Below are 7,217 nucleotides of genomic sequence, written 5' to 3'. Positions count from 1 at the left end.
AACACTTATTTTACACATACATTTGTCCTATTATTTGTCTTTAGTGAAAACGGGGACTGGAGAAAGAAAAATCAAGTTTCAAAATGAACTACAGTACACCTGTTGTTAGATTCTAGTCTTGCCTAACGCTTTAAAGTTTTCATTGTTTTCTAGCTTGGACTGAATTCTAAAATTCAGTCTTCAGACTTCAACCATGTGGGTGCTCTGTTTTTACCCTGAGTACCAACTGATTCCAGGAAAGAGTGGTAGGAGAGTCAAGATCTCCATTTCTTTTGAAAGTATATTATTAGAGTTAATTGTTAGGAAACTATTTCAAAGATAATTATTTGAATACTGAAAACGGCTTTGACTTCTAACAGCAAGCCAGGCTTACTCGTTACTTCCGCATATTTGATGGAGGCTGAAGACCACATTTGTATGCATTGAAGAGTTATCCTTGAGACAGGGAATGTCTCTAAGATGCAATTGATTGAGTTGCTGATTGTTTCTCCTCCTGTGAGCATCTTTTCCATATTCATGACCTACCCCTGATATTCCGTGGAACTGAACTAAAACCAGGGCCGCCAAGGCCCTGTTGGGGGTGTGGAGGAAGGTGAGAGAGTCGGGGTGGGGATGGACACAGTATTCCTGCCACGGTGCCGCTGCAGCTCTGCTCCGAGGCACGTTCGTCCTCTGCGTTCCACACAGTTTCTCCCGAGGTCATCCTCCAGCAGCAGACCCTCCACCTGGAGCGTTCCTGGTGGGCAGTGTGGCCTCAGGCACTGTCTCTGCTCTCATCTGCTCTGGCCAGAGCAGCAGGGTTGGTTTCATTCAAAAGACAACTGGTTTTCCTGGCGGGGACAATAGTGAGCAGGGCAGAGGAGAGGCACTTGAGGGTCCTATTGGCTTTCTTCTTGCCTGAGGCTAGTCCTCCTTGAGCCAATTCGTCTCTTCTAGAGCATTCAGTTCCTCCTCTGTACTTTCCGTTTCTGGCTCCTACCCTGTAGTCATCAATGTGCTAGATGCTTAAAACAAACACTTTGCCACCATCTTTTATCTCTCCTACCATCAAGTACCACCCAGTTAGGGTTAGCTGAGCATGGTGTCTCATGCCTGTAAATCCCAGCACTTTGGGAGGCTGAGGCAGAAGGATCACCTGAGCCCAGGAGGTCCAGACCAGCCAGGGCAACAAAGTGAGAACCTGTCTCTAAAAAACTAAAAATAAAATAACTTAAAAAAATTTAGCCAAGCATGGTTGCCTACACCTGTAGTCCCAGCTATTTAGGAGGCTGGAGGATCGCTTGAGCCTGGGAGGTCAAGGCTATTTTGAGATAGGGTCTCACTCTGTTTCCCAGGCAAGAGTGAGACCCTATCTCAAAAAAGAGATATTAAAGTCATATTTGCTGTTTACTTCTCTAACTTTTGTTCATTCTTTTTTTGGTGACAGCTTAATTGAGATAGAATCCAACATATCATACAATTTACCCATTGAAGTGTGTAATTCAATAGTTTTTTTTTTTTTTTTTTTTTTTTTTTTTTGTTTTTTTTTTTTTTTTTTTTTTTTTTTTTTTTGAGATGGAGTCTTCCTCTGTCACTCAGGCTGGAGTGCAGCGGCATGATCTCTGCTCACTGCGACCTCTGCCTCAGCCTCCCGAGCAGCTGGGACTACAGGCACCTGCCATCATCTCAGGCTAATTGTTTTGCATTTTTAGTAGAGACGAGGTTTCACCACATTTGCCAGGCTGGTCTCGAACTCCTGACCTTGTGATCTGCCTGTCTTGGCCTCCCAAAGTGCTGGTAGCTGGCATAGCCACCACACTCGGCCAATTCAATAGTTTTTAATATATTCACAGATTGCCATCACCCCCAAAGGAAACCCTGTGCCCATTAGCAGTCACTCCCATTCTCTCCTCTGTCCATTCGTAGGCAACCACTAATCTACTTTTTGTATATTCTGTACCATTCATATAAATGGAATCATACATGAAATACATGGTCCTTTGCGTCTGGCTTCTTTCACTTTGCAGAATGTTTTCAAGATTCATCCATGTTGTTGAAACAGCTTTTTATCATTCTTCATTTAAAATGTCCACATGCAAGTTATAATATATGTGTAGGGATTCGATTATCTGGGGCATTTGCAAATAAGTTAGCTTATGCACATGTAATGCAAGCAAAATTAAGTACAACTAACGAGTATTAATATAGAGATGTAGCAAGGCGTAGGAAAGGAAATTCAGCAGTTGAAGAGGTTTTGTGGCCGGAAAGTCTATATAGAATTGTTTGATCAGAAGGCCCCAAGATATCCTCAGGTACATCATTGAGTCTACACAGTGACCATCGATGCCACCACCTGGTGTGGAAGGGCCTGGTGAGAGTTCACTTACTAATCAGACCCATTTGGGCACATTCAAGTCAACAGAAGCACCTTCAACTCTAACAGAACACCTGGGGCACCCTTGGACACCGCTGACCTCTCTACCTTTGAGGACCACCCACGTGGAGATTGTAGTGTAGCCACATTCTCCACGTGAAACCCAGTAAAAACTCCCTACCACACATTCACAAAGAAGGCTGGTTGATAGATTTCTATTGGTCTTCTCTCTTTTAAGAAATGACTTTCATTTTTGTCTTTGAAAATGATCCATCCTTGTTATGAAAATATTCAAATGAGAAAGAAAAGCATAAAGAAGAAAAGAAAAATCACCCCAAGTTTCACCACCACCCAAAAAGCCAGTATCACCTTCGGTAAGCATCATTCCAGTCATCAGTGGTTGCCAAGCACACAGATGGAAGGCTAGATGGATGGTGGCTAGAACTCAGACAACAATGATTTCATTTTGTAAAAAGGAGATCATACTATACGTGCTCTTTTTTCATGTTAAATACTAATTTTTGTTTCAGGAAAAAGAAAGCAAATGTAATGGACTGGACTGCTAAAATTATGTAAGTATTTCTTCAGATTTGTTCCCAAAAGTTCCCTGTAATGTTACATAATTACAATAACCACAAAGAGGTCAAGACTCTCTATTCTTTTAGCCACAGTTTCAAATTTTAGACAATCTGGATCAACTCTGCTGGATAAAACCTGGTGAGAAGCACTCTTCTGTCCGTTCCAACCTCTCTTCCCCAGCCTCCTAGCTTTTTTCCCCTTACGTACTGTAAATGTAATTCCTCCAGGGTTGGTTTGTTTGCTTTTATTTAATGATTTCTTTGGGTTGATGCACTGGAAATTTACATTCACTACCTGGCCTTTAGCTGTGACTTCTGTCCTGATCACTGAAATGATATGTTCACCTCTGATCAGATTATTAATTTGGAAGGAAAATGTTTATTCTAAAATAAACAATTAGAGATGTAACTCTAATCTCGTACAAGTAGGTTAGCATAACTAATTCTCTTGAGCCATTTCTTTACAGTTTTGAGCTATCATCTAAAATTATTGTTTTGAAGAGTCTATTTATTAAAAATGATTCATTGGTAACACAAAGAGCTACATAAAACATATTTCTAGGACTTCTCTCCTAAGATTCAAGTGTTTACCGAACCTGACCATTGGCAGTCTCGCAGACCGTCAGATTCCAGCAGGTGAAAATAGAGCCACTTTTTTCCTGCCACCCCTGAGTCTCACAGGCAAACTTGGCTCTGGCTCTGCTCCTGTGCTCTGCAGTTTGGAGCACAGAGCTCCAGGCCCACAGCCATCCAAGAAGAACCTAAGATGTATCCTAGATTCCTCTCTGTCTTACTCCCTGGTCACATCCATTCATCACACAAGTAGAGACTTATGGTCTGCAAAGCCTAAATTATCTACCATCTGGTTTGTACAGAAACATTTGCTGGCCCTTGGAATGGACTATGCTTTCCAGTCTTGATAAACACACTTGAGTTCTGGGAGTCTCTGATTTCATAATGTTATTACTAAAGAATTTTCAGCCTAGCATGGTTCCCTTGCATGACCATGGCATGACCAATTTTGCAACTGTCATTTCCACAGTATCTTTTTCCCCATCAGTGTCACCATCAGGGACAGGAATAAATATGCATGGGTGAGCCAATTCAAATAAAAGTTTTGCAGTACCTACAAAGCAGGTCTGGGAACCATAGGACCTTGTTGCTGTCGCCTTGTAACTCACTCTTTCACATGAACCTCCAATGAACCTGCTAAGCAATCACGATTCTCCTAAGGGGTTGAATGAGGAGGCCAGCGTCCTCTGATGTGATTGGACGATGCTGTTGATAGTGGGTCACTACCAGTTATCAACTGCCAGGCATGCTTCCAAGGGCTTCTTGGTGTTTGGCGACTCACAGTAGAAATGAGCTATTTTCAGAGTTTCTTACTTACAATGATGTGATCATTGTGTCTGTCTCTGAATTCCATCGTGTTGTCTCTGATTTTTATCTTGGGCCTTATTCCTGGTGCTCAGAGTTCTTGCAAACACCCGAAACTAAAAAGTAGCTTTGCATTTAAGGCCAGAAAAGGACAACAAATGACAGTGACTTTTCAATTATACCCAAATTAAAAGGAATGATGGCAGTTTTTCTAAATGATAGTTTCTTTGCTGGCTCCTGGCATGTGTGGTTCTGCAGTCCAAAAGTTTCAAATTGTTTTGCACAGATTCAAGGTGGGTGGACAATGGAGGGGGCAGAGCGGGCCTCTTAGCTGATGATTGTGGATGATTGGTCTCTATTCATCCACAAAATCAGAACTGCCCTCATGGCGCTAGCCCTCTAGCTGGGGAGACCAGCAAAAACCTAATAAGTATAATACGTATAATATGTCTGGATATAGGTGGGTGCTGTGGCTGCGAAGGGTTGACCTGAGAGGCCTTCAGGAAGGGAGGAAGCGGACCAATGTGTGGGAAGAACACGCCAAACCTAGAGACCCAGGGCGGGGGTGGGGGGGCTCATTTCAGTAAACTAAGCTGGAGAAAACGGTGACTCAGTGACGGCAAATACATGGAACTCCAGTGAAATCATGAAATCTCAATGCCTTTGTGAAAAATGGTCCTGAAGGAAAAGCCAGGTGCTGAAAGGTTTCAGAATTGAGAGATTCTCAAATACCACGTGGCAGGCCGCCTTGGGAGTATGAAGGCTTGCCAGGCTTCAGTTGATCCTGTTTTGAGTGCGATAAGCTTCTTTGGGAGACATCAGTTTTGGAAGTGTCAGCCTCTTGATTAGTTTGGCTTGAGGGAGGATGGGGGTAGATTTCAGAGATGAGTAGGAGCTTGTCAAGTAAGCCACCGGAGCCAAAGGGTGCTGAGCCTACAAAGGGGCCTGTGAATGCATGTTGCTGCTTGGGACCTGCTACTCACAGGCAGGGTGACCAACCCACCTCCCTTTGCCCCTAACTGTCCTGGTTTTATTATTATTTGAAACGGCGTCTTGCTCTGTCACCCAGGCTGGGGTACAGTGGCACAATCTCGGCTCACTGCAACCTCTACCTCCCAGGGTTCAAGCAATTCTCCTGCCTCAGCTTCCCGTGTAGCTGGGATTATAGGCAGACACTACCTTGACCAGCTAATTTTTGTATTTTTTGTAGAGATGGGGTTTCACCACATTGCCCAGGCTGGTCTTGAAATTCTGATCTCAAGTGATCCACCCACCTCAGCCTCTCAAACTGTTGGGATTACAGGCGTGAGCCACTGTCCATGGCCTGGACTTTTAAATTAGATATGGAAATGTAAAAGAAACACTTATTAAATTCATTAGTATACAGTAAGCCATAACGAATCCCTGAAAAAATGTCACTTTAGAAATCCATTGACATGGAAAGATGCTAGTCACATATTTTTAAGTGGGAATAAGACGCAAATTAGTTCTAGATGGTAGTTTTATGTTTTCTTTTTTGCCTTTTTTACTTCCTGTAATGAACATGTAATTGTGTAACAATAATTTTGTAATAAAAAGAACAATATAAGGAAAACCTTATAGGGAGAAATGCTGAGTGGTGATTTGATGCTAAACAGCCTCTCTCAAAAAAGACAGTCTTTGAGTTTGAAATCAAAAATCCAAGAATTGCGGATGAAACAAGTAGTACACAGAAACACACCACAGTTTGATTCCGCACATGCAGTGGGGGTTTCCTGGCACACCCAGCGTGCAGTTGAGATAACCGAGGGACTGGGGAGCTGTGGGAGAAGCTCCAGGGCAGATGCCTTTGACCAGATATCTCAGGCACTCTTTGAGATGAGATTATCCTGACCTGAGAGCAAAGGTTTCCAGTCTGTGCCAGATTCACCTTTGTAATGGAATTTTTTTTTTTTTTTTGAGATGGAGTCTCACTTGGTTGCCCAGTCTAGAGTGCTGTGGCATGATCTGAGCTCACTGCAGCCTCTGCCTCCCAGGTTCAAGCAATTCTCCCACCTGCCTCAGCCTCCTGAGTAGCTGGGGCTACAGGTGAGCACCACCACACCCGGCTAATTTTTGTATTTTCAGTAGAGACGGGTTTTTGCCATGTTGGTCAGGCTGCTCTCAAACTCCTGACCTCAGGTGATCTACCTGCCTTGGCCTCCCAAAGTGCTGGGATTCCAGGCATGAGCCACTGTGCCTGGCCTGTTATGGAAATTGATGCATCTGGGCAGGTGACACTATTCAATAACATCGTGCAGTTAAAGTCATTTAGCTCTGAGCCTAGGCTCAACAAGAGAGCTTTCCACTATAATTTTATTTTCCACATAGAATTGCTCAGAATTTAAAAACGCAGTTTCATAGTTATAGAGTGTGGTCTCTGCTAGGCATGGTGCTATGTATACATCAGTGAGCACATAGCTCTCTTCTCTGTCCCTAGGGGAGCAGAGGTAAGTAAACAAGTGGTTAAAGTGTTGCATGTTCAATGCTATGATTGGGGAAGTAAGTGTATACCAGAGCGTTAGTGCAGACCAGGAGTTTAGCAAAGATTTGCTGACAAATTCATGAAACTGAGACCCACAGGGTGGCCCATCAGAAGAAGGCACGGGTTTTAAAGAATGACTCCAGGCAGATGAAAAAGCAAATGTGAAAGTGGGAGGAAAGCTTCTCATAGTAAATATAAATTGGAAACTGACATCTTAGCTTTTGTACACATTCTCTTATGAGTTATGTTAGTGTTAGTCTTTTGGGACCCATTCACCCCTTGATATAGAGACAAAACTGGTTCTCTCAGCCTATGTAGCTGAGGATGAGATCAGGGAGCATGGTGGGTCCCTCAAAGCAGAGCCACCCATTTGTATGGTCAAGTGGGTCTTCCTGGACAATACTCC

Source organism: Cebus imitator, unplaced genomic scaffold (assembly GCF_001604975.1).
Source record: "Cebus imitator isolate Cc_AM_T3 unplaced genomic scaffold, Cebus_imitator-1.0 Scaffold6, whole genome shotgun sequence".
Classification (NCBI taxonomy): Eukaryota; Metazoa; Chordata; class Mammalia; order Primates; family Cebidae; genus Cebus; species Cebus imitator.
Note: the sequence above shows the minus strand (reverse complement) of the source record.